Consider the following 13154-nt stretch of genomic DNA (forward strand, 5'->3'; position numbering starts at 1 on the left):
TTTATGTGCACACCTGCTTTCACTGGTCTCGGGTGCACACCGAGGGGTGGAGCATACACGGTAGGCATATGCTTAACACCAGGAAACTGCCAAACTGTTTTCAAAGTGCTGGCACCATTTCCTCTCCCACCGGCAGCGCCCACAAGCCCTGCTCCCGCACGCGCTTCTCGGCACTTGGTGGGATCACCTGTTGGTCCGTCTAGTAGGACACTGGTGTCTCCTTACAGATCTAATTTCCATCCCCTGATAACTAATGATTTTGGCCATCTTTTCAAATGCTTATCTGCTGTCTCTACATGCTCTTTGGTGGAGCGTCCGTTCAAATCACTTGCGTCCTTCATACTGAATGTTGAGAGCTCTTTACTTGTCATCTAAGGCATGTCACACGCTAACACTTTCTGCCAGCCTGTGGCTGGTCTTTTCCTTCTCTTAACAGTGTCTTGGAAGGAGCAGAAGCTTTTAATATTGACGAAGTCTAACTTATAAATGTTCTCTTTTATGGACTGTTAACTTTGATGTCATAATTAACAAACCTGTGCCAAACCCAAAGTCTTCACAACCTTCTATGTCCTCTTTTTAGGGCCAATATTTAGAGCCTATGATTCACTCTGACTTAGTTTTTGTCTATGGTGTCAAGTTAACCCTCTGCACAGGGACAACCAATCGTTCAAGCAACGAATTCATTCAATTTAGCTCTGCTTTTTAATTTAAATTCTCTTAACTTATCCTGAGTTGCAAGAATTTCACAAGGAACTCTGTACCCTCAACCAGATTCACTGACCCCTGACTCTGTGACACTCTCACTGCGTACACACTTACGGGGATTTTTTCTCTGAATCGTGTGGCTTCACCTCTATCTGTACCATCTGCTGGTATTTTAACTAACATTTGATTTGGAAAAAGGGCCCTCTTGCTTTCTAGTTAAAAAAGCTGGAGAGGTTCTGCTCTTGCTCTTGTCCAGAATGTGAACGACCATCTCTGGGGCCTTAACTCTTCCTTCTGAACACTGGATGGAGCCTTTCAAAGCAACATGTTTCTCAGGAACAGTTTGTTCTGAAAACCAACTATGGGCTTAAAAAGAGGTGGGCAAAACTATACAAAAATTAAATTATTAAAATAAGAAACCCTGAAAAAATTTAAACATCGTGCTTTAAAAACTGACAAGGATCAATTACTTCAACATTACCTTAATTCAGAAGTGCTTCTGGTCTGGTCTCCAACGCATGAAAAACTGTCTGCAACAGACAAAGAAAAGGCTATATATGCACTGCGTTCAGGTTGAGAGGAATAACATTGCATACATTTGAAGGAGCATATAAATCCCTCCCTTCTCCATCGCCATTTCTTGCCCCAAACTGTTTCACTTGGTACTCTACACTAATTTAGTATTTGGCTTTCCAATGTGCAAAAGAACTCTGATCTCAATTTCTTTCTCTTTCTTTCTTCTTTTTTTGAGAGAGAGAGAGAGAGAGAAGGGGAGGAAGCGGGAGCAGGGGAGAGGGGCAGAAGGAGGGAGGAGAGAATCCCAAGCAGGCTTCACATTCGGCGTGGAACCCAATGAGGGGCTCATTCCCAAGACCCTGAGATATGACCTGAGCCAAAATCAAGAGTCAGACGCTCAACTGACAGAGCCACCCAGGTGCCCTTGATCTCATTATCTTTTTTAAAAAAATGTTTTAATGTTATTTATTTTTTTTTTTAATTTTTTTTTTCAACGTTTTTTATTTATTTTTGGGACAGAGAGAGACAGAGCATGAACGGGGGAGGGGCAGAGAGAGAGGGAGACACAGAATCGGAAACAGGCTCCAGGCTCCGAGCCATCAGCCCAGAGCCTGACGCGGGGCTCGAACTCACGGTCCGCGAGATCGTGACCTGGCTGAAGTCGGACGCTTAACCGACTGCGCCACCCAGGCGCCCCAATGTTATTTATTTTTGAGAAGGAGAGACAGAGCATGAGTGGGGGAGGGGCAGAAAGAGGAGACACAGAATCCGAAGCAGGCTCCAGGCTCTGAGCAGTCAGCACAGAGCCCAACGCAGGGCTCGACATCACGAACCCCAAGATCATGACCTGAGCCTAAGTCAGACGCTTAACCGACTGAGCCACCCAGGTGTCCCTCAATTTCTTTAAAAAAAAAAAAAAAAAAAAACTTAGAAATGCCTCATGGAAAATACTCTGAATCCAACTGAACAATACACGGGGAAGACCTACTTAGAATCCAGTTACTAGAAAAATAACATTATGGTAAGAACAATCACTGCAATTCAAGAAGCTTCTAAAGTCCGGTCACCCAGACTTGGCCATTTGACATGTAAAGGACCTCATCTGCATCTCAAAGAAGGCACGACTGCTTCCAAGTGTGACTGCTCCACAGGGGTGTGTGTGCAACCCGCCAGCTCCGCACCACTCCTGCGGCAGCAGGGCCATCCAGAGCCCCAGCTCTGGCATCTGGAAGAATCCCCGACTCTCTTCCTCTCTCTGTACTGCAGCCAGAACCGAAGTACGCTTAATTCTAGACTTCTTCTGAAATCTCTGCTTGTTCTTTCTCAGAAACTAAATTTGAAAACATTTAAATAGGCTTTTGTGATCTCTCCAAATTATGTGAAAAGACCAATTCTGGATGATTCACAGATTACCACCTACCTGCCTGTTGACCGACTCACTACCTTGTGCAGCTACAAACCCCCGGGCACACATCTAGTCTGGAGGTCAGGAGAGGCAGTAATAAAATGAAATGTCCCCCAGTTGAACTGTGAATTCTAAAACACTCACTTCACAAAATACTTTTATTTGGGAATTACATTGCATAAGTTGTAATAAGCACAAGCTTTCCTGTCAATAAAAGTTAAGTGTGGAAAGAAAACCGTACGGAGTTTCCTCAAAAGGTTAAACACAGGTTCGCCATGTGATGCAGCTCGGCTGCTCCTAGGCATGTAGCCCCAACAACCGAAAACAGGTGCTCAATGCATGTCCACACACTTCACTGCAGCACTATTCACAACGGTCAAAGGTGCTAACAGCCCAAATGTCCGTCCACGAATAAGTGGATAAACAAAATGTGGCACAGCCAACAATGGAATGTTCTCCAGCCACGAAGAAGAGCGCAGCACTGACACGTGCTACAGTGTGGACGGTCCAGAAAAGCATTATGCTGTGTGGAGAAACCACACACAAATGATCACAAAGTATATGCTTCCATTTACGTGAAATAGAAAATATTCTGCTTCTAGGAAAGAGACAGACCCACACAGACAGAATGCAGTGGTTGCGAGGGGCGCCCTCTGTGTACGTGGATGTGCGAATGAATACTGCTCAAAAGATACAGGGCTCCCTTCGGGAAGATGAAAATGTTCTGGAACTAGATAGACGTGATGGCTGCACAACACAGGAAGTGTGCTAAATGCCACTAAATCGTTCACGTTAAACTGGTTCCCTTAACGTATCACAAATTTTATTTCAAAAAAGAGGGGGGGGGGGGGAATGTGCCATTAAAGGTACTTAAAAGAACAACCAAACCAGTAGGTGTGGAGGTGGAAGAGGAAGCTGAAGAAAATCAGTGAACTGGTGGCCAACTGGCCTTCACAAACCCAAAGAGGGGAGCTCTCGGGAGGGCACACCCGCTGTGTCAGTGAACGTGTCAGTGAACTACCGAGTCTGTAAGCAGGCAGTGGCAAATTCCGGCAGGACTGGTTAGATTGGGTCATTCTCACGGGAGGGGGCTGTACTGCCCACTGTGGGATATTCAACAGCACCTCCTTCCCCAGTGTGACAACCAAAACTAACCCGGGACGCCACTAGGTGTCCCTGGGGAGAATATGGGCTCAGGTGAGAGCTCCACCTTCAGACTGGTTGTCACAATTAATCCCAGTCTCCAAATACAAATCCTTTGAGGTACTTTCCACATCAAGAGACAAGAAGGAAAAAATTAAAATGGAAAAATGTATCACAGTTTGCTCTGATTCAAACACCTAGACTGCCGTGGCTCAAGGCATGAAAGCAAACTCCCTATTCCTTTTCTTTGGAAGAAGAAAACGGGGAGCCACGCCCCCATAAGTATTTCCCCAGCCTGCAGTTCCTATGGGCACAGTCACGGTGGGAGAAAGGGTGTGGACACCAGAATCAAACCGCCTCAGCCTGGATTCACACGTACAGCTGTCTGGATTTGTTTCTGGCTAAAAATAAGACCCAGGTGGGGCTCTTTTACTGACTATTCGGCGCAGAAGACAAGACCACTGTTCCAGACACAGCCATGTGATCCTAAGCCAGGAGCATCACTCTTATAGAAAATCAGGAAACTGGGGATTTAATGAGACCAAAGCCAAAGTCTCACGATGCTACTCTGCCTCCTGGAGGCAAAAGTAAGTGGAGAGGCAATGCACATCCTGAGACTCCTAGGAGCTGGTAACGCTGGGTCCCTTCCAGCCAGCAGGTGTCCAGGGCCCACAAGCGGGGCGGGGGGCAGTGCCCGCCCAGACCGGAGAACGATGGTTCTCAGGCGGAGAAGGGCCTTCCGGGTTACACCGAAGCCTGGCTACAAGGGAGGGCTGCTGCTATGAAGTGGAACTAAGGGGTGGCATGAGGACAGGCTGAAGTTTTCTCACATCTTTTTAGAAAGCAATCCATAACGGAAGTTGGAGGAAGATAAAGGAAGACATAGACAAAAATTCAAGAAAAAGGTTACCAGTTTATAAAGCCAATCCTAATCAAAATTTAAAATATGTAAAATTCAAGTGATAGATTTAACAGAGTAAATACAAATGTCTCAGCAATCTTATGAACAAATCAAACTTTTTAAAGTTTATTTACTTATCTTGAGACAGAGCACCAGCAGGGGAGGGGCAGAGAGAGAATCCCCAGCAGACTCCGAGCTGTCAGCGCAGAGCCCAATGCGAGGCTCCATCCCGCAAACCGTGAGATCGTGACCTGAGCCGAAATCAAGAGTCGGACGCTTAACCGACTGAGCCACCCAGGTGCCCCGTCAAACATTTTTAATAATTCGAATGAACAACTCCTTACCCACCCAACAACACTGCTTTGAGACCCCCTTCCCTTGGTGGAGGCAGCTCTGCTAGAAGGCAGGAGCCCTACTCTGTGACCCTCTGTCTCCTGTGGACAGGTCTACTGTGCAAGTCAGGTGCAAAGCTTCCAGACCATTCCCTCACAAAAGGACCAGACTGCTGCACACTATACACCCTCCTTTCCAGCACTGTCTCAGGCTGCCTCTGGCTACACCTCAAACACGAGTCTTTGAAGTCTACCTGAGTACCTTGGCTTTAAATGATTTATGGGTCAAATTCCCTAAACATCTATCCGTTCACTCAACAAATACATTTTAATACCTAGGATATAAGACAGTGTGCTGGATGCTGAGAACACAAGCCATCAAAACAGCTTAGCCTAGCTGCCCCCACATGGGTCTCCCAGGCCAGGGGACATTAGCCTATAATGTAAGGGGGGGGGGGGGGGGGGCTCTACCAATACAAGTAAACTTAAGGGCTAGTTTCACTCAGGCCTGTGTGATCCACACAAAGTCCTAGAAATGCACACACAGGACACCCTGCACCACAGGTGAATGGCCAGGACAGGATTCCAGGGATCAGGGAGGAAAGAGCTCCTGTTCTGGGGGTCAGGGGGAAAGACATGGGCCATTGCAGAAAAGGCCACTTGACAGAAGAAAAAGGGGAGGGGTGGTAGCTCAGCGATTCTCAGCAACTGTGGGCATCATAGCTCACTTAGCTGAAATACCCAATAGCCAAGGTCATTATGATTCCCTGGCTGAAGAAGGTTAAAATCCTAGAGCAGATTTCTAAAGATGGAATTATCATTATTTAAAAAAAATTTTTTAATGTTCATTTTGCGGGGAGAGAGAGGGAGAGAGACATCATATGCAAGAGTGGGGGAGACAAAGAATCTGAAGCAGGTTCCAGGCTCTGAGCTGTCAGCAGAGCCAGACGAGGGGGATCAAACTCGCCGGCCCTGAGATCATGACCTAAGCCAAAGTCGGACACTTAACCCACTTAGCCACCCAGGTGTCCTGTAAAGATGGGATTATTATGTCAAAGATTATGTGTCTTTTGAAGCCTCTTGGAAAAAAATCAGCTGAGCCTACAGTTGACTCTACAGAGTTGTTAACTTAGCAATATTAAATATTGCCTTGACATTGATATTGATGTTAATATTTAATGATAAACTCTCCTATACATATATATTCTAATACATCACGAGGTTTTAAGGACCAAATACTAGTATTTACGAGTATTGTTATTTTCATATTTTTCAAAAGCTAAAAACTGAATCTTCTTGAGACATATCTAGAGGATTCCTTTACTGGCTGCATTAAAATTTCAAATCGAGCAAAGGTACATCTCCCGGGAATGATTTCTTTTATATCAACATAACCCTAAGACAGAAAGAACATTCGGGTGTACTGTCACCTGCAATCCTGACATCCCCAGACCAGAGCAGAACAGACCCAAGGATATTAATTAGTCCTTACCCTGTTAAGTGTGGGCAGTCATGTTTTATCACAGGCTTTAAGGTGTTTGATTACAAGCCCTACTGGAGGTAGTGTGCATCCGTGATATATACACCACTTTTTCTTCCTAAACCCTGAAAAAGGCGGGATTCCAGAACACATCCAGTCTTAAGAGTTTGCATGAGGGACTGGGAAGGCTTGTAAGAAACAAAGTAAACTTCTCACTTCTGAATAATTCTCTAGTACAAGATGTTCTGGGGATGCCTGGGTGGCTCAATCAGTTAAGTGTCCGAATCTTGATTTCGACTCAGGTCATGATCTCACAGTTCACAGGTTTGTCCCCACAGAGGCTCTGCACTGACAGAGCCTGCTTGGAATCCTCTCTCTCTCTCCATCTCTACCCCCCCACCATTCATTCTCTCTCTCTCTCTCTCTCTCTCTCTCAAAATAAATAAATAAACAAAAAGAGATGTTCTGAGCAAGAAGGTGAAATGATAATGTGAAAGAGTCCCCTTGCCAAATTTAGGAAGATCTGAGGGCAAAATGGAATATATCTCATTGAAAACACACACACACATGCGCACGCGTGCACACACATGCGCACGCGCGTGCGCGCGCACACACACACACACACACACACAAATACTCAAAAAATAAACAAGAGGAAAGGTAGAGCTCTTCTTTACAAAGGAATGCAATGATGTATAAGGAATGACAGATCTAGGAAACTACTATTTTGGGGCCTTGAGAGTAGTAACACGTGCAAAGATCACCAATGGATGCTAAAATGTGTTGTTAGAAGACATTCACAAGGTCTAACAGTATCACTCATAGATAATTTCCTAATTTTAAAAACCAAACGTTATTATCTAATAGATACCACCTTAATCAAAGGATGATACTTAGTATTACCAAGAATGGAACAAACTAACATTAGGTATCTCATGATATGATAAAATGTGAAGTCTTGGTCACCTACCGAGAACTTTCGCCAAAAACACGCCTGAATCCAATTACAAGGAAACATTTATTAAAATCCAGAATGTGAGACATTACAAGAAATTGGCCTGAACTCTTCAAAAATGTCAATGTTGTAACAAGCAAAAAAAAAAAAAAAAAAAAAAGGTGGGAAGACCACTCAAGATGCTGTGAGCCTAGGTAGAGCCACGAGTACCAAACTGCAACACATGAATTTGATTAAATCCGGAAGGTGAAGGGTATGAAGACATCTGGGTGAACGCTGAAGAAACTGACATGTGTACTGGGTTAGGTGTCACTGAATCCATGTTAAAGCTTGGCATGTAATGATACTATTGTGGAAACACAAAAGAATGGCCTTGTCCTTGAGACATCAGACTGGAGTTGTAAGGAATCAAGTATCATGACATCTACAACATTCTAACAATTCACCAAAAAGCACCAAGAGACAGAAAATGTGGACCCCCCAAAAGTTACAGATTACTTGGTAAAAGGTACAGAATATTCACTCACCTATTTTTTCAACTTCCTGTAGCTTCAAAACTAAAAGTTAGGGGGTAGGAGAATACTAAGGTCAATGAAAAGCAAATATAAATCTTCTTTTAAAATGCCCTTGACATTCTCTAACAAAAGATGAGGTTACCTACAGATCAATCAGAGGAAATTACTGTGTTTTCATAACTCTCTTGACTCTTCCCTGACCGATGCAGTGAGAGGAGCTCCTTCAGCAGCCGGGAAACTAGGCACAGCACATGTTCATGACTTCCTGACACCATCAATGCTCTTTGGTTTCTAAGGCCACTTTGAAAAATAGATGAATTAATATTTCATTTTTACTTTTTATATTTAATTTTTCTTCATTTTAACAGTGTTTCAGTGTTCTTTTTCTCAGGCTGGCTAGAGGTTTATCAATTTGATCTTTTCAAAACACCAATTTTTCAGGGCACCTGGGTGGCTCAGTTGGTGAAGCATCTGATTCAGCTCAGGTCTTGATCTCAGGGTCCTGAGTTCAAGCCAAACACTGGGCTCCGTGCTGGGCGTGAAGCCTACTTAAAAAAATAAAATAATTTTCAGTCTCGGTGATTTTCTCTGTTGTAGCTGTTTTCACTTTCATGGATTTTCCTCTTACCCTCATCATTATTTCCTTCTTGCTTTGTGTTCAATGTGTCCTTCTGGCATCAGAAAGCAGAAAGCTTAGACCGCGAAGACTTTGTTTCTACAACAAGCACATCATTCCTTCATGGTTCCCGTGGCACTGCTCACACTGTGCCCCACAGATGTCCATGTGTTTGTTTCACTTCCATTCAAATTCAAGTATTTTCAAATTTCCCTTATGATGTCATCTTTGACTTGCTTAATTTCCAGGTATTTGAGGATTTTCCAGATGGGGTTCTATTACTGATTTCTAATGCAATTCAACTGCCACCACAATTATTCTGAAGGCCCATCCAACAGTCCCAACATCTGGGTCACCTCCAAGTCCACTCCACTGATTTACCTCTCGACAACAGACTACCTTGTGTGTACTACATGATTTTTTGCTGAGTACCAGAGATGGATCAACAGAATGGAAGTAAACAGTGACTGCACAGAGGAACGGCACACCTCTTCCTCTGCCAGGCCCCGTAAACAGATATATTCTAAGCCACGAAACAAGATTTTGAAAGTGTAACTGGAGTGGCACCTGGATGGCTCAGTCAGTTAAGCATCCCACTTTGGCTCAGGTCATGATCTCACAGTTTATGAGTTTGAGCCCTGCGTCGGTCTCTGTGCTGACAGCTCAGAGTCTGGAGCCTGCTTCAGATTCTGTGTCTCCCTCTCTCTCTGCCCCTCCCCTGCTCACACTCTGGCTCTCTCCCTCTCAAAAATAAAAGTTAAAAAAAAATTTTTTTTAATAAATAAGAGTATAGCTGGAAAAAAGATAAAGCTTAAATTTTTACTCAACCTTAAAACTGTATGTTCTTGTACTTGTATGACAGGTGTTATGGTGCTAAGTACTCTTGTGTATCACCAGATGAACCCCTCTGTAACCCAATGATATATCAACTATCATCACTCCTTGTAATTTTAATTCTGTAAAATTACAAAAAAGATATCCACAGCAAAGAAAGGTCAGTAACTAGCTCAAAGTTGTACGAACAGTTAGCATTATACCCAGCAACCAGACGAGCCCAGGGGAGTCTACTGATGCTATATTTACTCATTTTAAGACAAGGAGTCTATGTAAATTTTTTTAAGAGAAAGAAAACCAGATACAAAAATTAAGGCTTGTCCCTTTGTTGAGACTTTTCCCCTCAGCTCTGAATTTTCTTTGTCCTCTCTCTCCTTCTGCCAGGAAATACCACTTAACCTTAAATTCAGAGCTTAAAGACACATTTCATTAAAACTTCCTGACTGCCGCTCTCTCCCCAGCCAACCGATCTCCCTTGCGTTCTCCTGCTCCGTTTCTATTTCTCGATCCTACTAGACTAGGAGCTGGGCCTGTGCCTTGCCTCGCCTGCCATTTTGGATTGGGGGGGGGGGGGGGAGGCAGTTTGTTCAGCTTATAAACCACCTTTTCCAGGAGCTACCCCCATGGATCCTCCTCCCAACCCATCTTGGGATGATCCACTGTTTCCTGGCACCGGGTTCACACTACACAAGCCTGTCTCCCCACCACTGACCCCAATCATCACTGACCAGATCAGGAAAAGGTATTCAGCTCAAGAGACAGAACAAACTCGATCCCCCAATAATGTGTAAACTGAGACTGTCAGTGGGACAGGCTCTCCGCGACTGGCAGTGGGACATGAACTTGAAAGCTGTGGCTGGCTACCCTTCACAACTGGGACATAGGTTTCTGAGCAGCCGAGAGAGAGCGAGAGACCCACGGGAAAAGCACGCTCACCGCTGCCCCTGTTCCCGTCCCTTCTCAGGCTCCTCTACATGCCAGTCCTTATAATTAATTCTTCTTGTGTTTCGTTAATCTAGAGCGTCAGCTGTGTGTTTCAGTCTGTACCCTGCACCTGTGCCAGCACCAAGCACCCATTCCCCAGGTGCTTGCAAGTAAGTACACAAACTCCTGGTTTTATGGAAGAGGTCTCCCAAATTCCTTTCCAAGATGGAATGCTTTGCCTCTGATGACATACCCTCCACCGGTCTCCCCCTGGACCACGGCAACAGAACCCAGCCCTCCTCCCCGCCTGACCTATATTAGCAACACAGGCTGCTCATCACTTCCTCCTCCTCCTCGAGCTCCACCCTCCAACTGGTCTAAGGGACACCATGCTTTCTTCTCCTTCCCCTCACTGCACGCAGTTCTTAGAACCCCAAACACTGCAGTGTTCTGAGGGCTCAAGGCCCTGCTCTTTACAGGCCTGACCTCTCCCAACCAACTGACGCTGGGCTCACCACTCTCCTCAAAGCACACTCTCAAAACACCCTTCCCACCGGGCTGCCACTCAATTCTACCCGTCCCCTCCCCGCTCTGCACTCCAGCCCCGAGGCCCCTGGCCTCCAGCCCTGCCTAGCCTGCTACAGACTCGCTCCCCCAGCTGTCTCCTTCCCTCTTCAAGCCGCCCTACACATCACTGCCTCATTTATCTTTCTGAAGGACAGCTCTGACATCTGACTCCTCCGCTCAACTCTTCAAACACTCCTCCTACGGAAGAAAATCAAATTTTTGAGCCCAGCCTGATTTAAAGCTCTCCACCTCACCCACCGTGTCCCAGGTGCCCTCCCCTAGGGCTCCGATCACGAAGTCTGAGGAGGGCCAGATACACGTACACAAACACGCCAGGAGAGTCTGCTGCTCTCTGCCACGTGTGGACCAAGATCCAGACCACTTCCACAGAATTTCTCTTAAACATAAATCCGAGAAACATGAATGCATTTTTGCCTGGAAGAATAGAAACAATTTTAAAAAGCAAAATATCCCCCACAGTCAAGAAAGAGGATGTCCTTCCAACAAGTATGAGCTGAAGACATGAGTATCAAATTTCCTCTAAAAACTGCAAAACACGGAAAGCACTCTGCACTGGAAGTTTCTGTAACTCCTCTTCCTACTCACGTGTGACTTACAGTGGGAGCTGGAAAGGACAGAGACTCTGTACCTTCAGACTGCTTAGAATTACGCAGCGCTCTTTCCAGTAAAGCTTCGGGACAACTGTGTTTACTACACGGTCACTGTCAGAAAAGCACTTAGTGAGCCCATCCTTGTGCCTGGCACCAGTTTAGGCCAAGGAGGTAAATAGGAATATTTACTTCCAGTTTGAGGGCATGTGCGGCCATACTACCCAACAACCCTAAAAGTGGATGAAAGTTTTAAATCGTTGACAAAAGATTTAACAATAAAATGGCCTTGATATCCGGGTGCATATGTGTGAGCCCAGCTCACACATTCATTCACTTCACTCAACAAAGATTCACCAAAACTTTATCACGTGCCAGGCACTGAAGCAGAGGTGTCCCTCAGGAAACAAGACACGGTTCTTGCCGCCGGGGAGCTTCGTTTCTAGCTGAGGAAGGCATAAGTAAATAACCCAAGTATGTAGTTTTGACACGTCAGGCGCTGTCCAGTATGAAGAAAAAACAAAACTGCGCGAGGTGGGGAGGGGAGGAGGGGTGCGGGGATCCTCTATGAAGGCGGCTAGAGAAGGCATGGAGGTGTCTGAGCAGAGTCCTGAGGAGAGGGATGAGCAGGTGCAAAGTCCCTGGGACACTGACTTCTTCCTGCTACTTAAGCCTCTTACCCCCTTAGACACGAGAAACCCTGCCACTTATCTCTGGAGGTGACAGGAAGCTGACAAATCAATTTTTTGTCCCTCCCTGTTTAGTGCAACGGCTATCCCTCTCTTAAAAGAAACCTTGTTGTTACAAAAAAGGTTGGTCATAAAAAAGGGGGAAGGGGGGGGGAACACAGTAAAAAAGCAAATACTCAAGTAAGATAAAATTCCTTGATCAAAGAATCCTTAGTCATTAGGAATTCCCAAGAAGCTTACTGAATGTCAGAAAGCCAAATTCCACCCAAGTTACTCATTCCTCAGGAACGTTTAAAAAGCCAAGGAGACCAACAAGACCCCAGAGAAGGAAAAGCAGAGTCACCACGAGCTATGCAGTGAGGGAAGCACTGGAAGGTCACCTGCTGTTTGCGTGCTGGCTGGGGGGCAGGGGGGTGGGGGTCCTTCCACAGAGCTGGATAATGCGAGGTGAGTCAAGTGACTCTTGAGCTGGTGGAGACAAGAGGACTGCACCTGGATGTACGGAGCTCAGGACCACGACCACACCGGCTCATTCTTCCTGCGGTTCTTAGCGCCCAGGTCTGGTACAAAGCTGCCTCCCAAACGTCTAATATCAGTTCATTCTTTTATTCAACGAATGATTTTTCCTCCTCCCAATCCTACCTAATATAGTAATTAACAATCTGATGATGCATTGGGACGATCACAAATATAAATTCTAACAACCAGTCATGTTTCTTTTAAAGCGACAAATGGCGTTAGTTCAGAAAGCGTAAGAGGCTCGTGTACCATTGAGCCTTCTGAGAGAACTGTCCCAGGAAACAATGACATAGAGAAGGCATCCAAGAAAAGTTACATGGACAGCATATTCTGATTTAACTATGTCATATACTTTCATGGGATAAATTCATCATCTGATTATCTGTCCTGTTTGCAAATAAAAAACCTCACAGGAAAAAAAAAGGAAACTGTTATTAACAACTAC

General features: G+C 45.2%; 1 protein-coding gene across 2 annotated transcripts in view; it reads right to left on the reverse strand.

Moving 5' to 3' along the window:
* Positions 1–13154, reverse strand: part of GNB1 (G protein subunit beta 1) — an 87210-nt gene that overhangs the window by 44642 nt on the left and 29414 nt on the right. The window contains exon 2 of one of the 2 annotated variants that reach the window (XM_042950602.1): positions 1187–1235. The exons of the other annotated variant lie outside the window; for it this stretch is intronic. The gene's annotated coding sequence lies outside the window, so the exon portion shown is untranslated. The remainder of the gene's footprint in view (positions 1–1186; positions 1236–13154) is intronic. 2 annotated transcript variants of the gene reach the window in all.

The sequence above is a fragment of the Panthera leo genome, chromosome C1 (genome assembly GCF_018350215.1).
Source record: "Panthera leo isolate Ple1 chromosome C1, P.leo_Ple1_pat1.1, whole genome shotgun sequence".
Classification (NCBI taxonomy): domain Eukaryota; kingdom Metazoa; phylum Chordata; class Mammalia; order Carnivora; family Felidae; genus Panthera; species Panthera leo.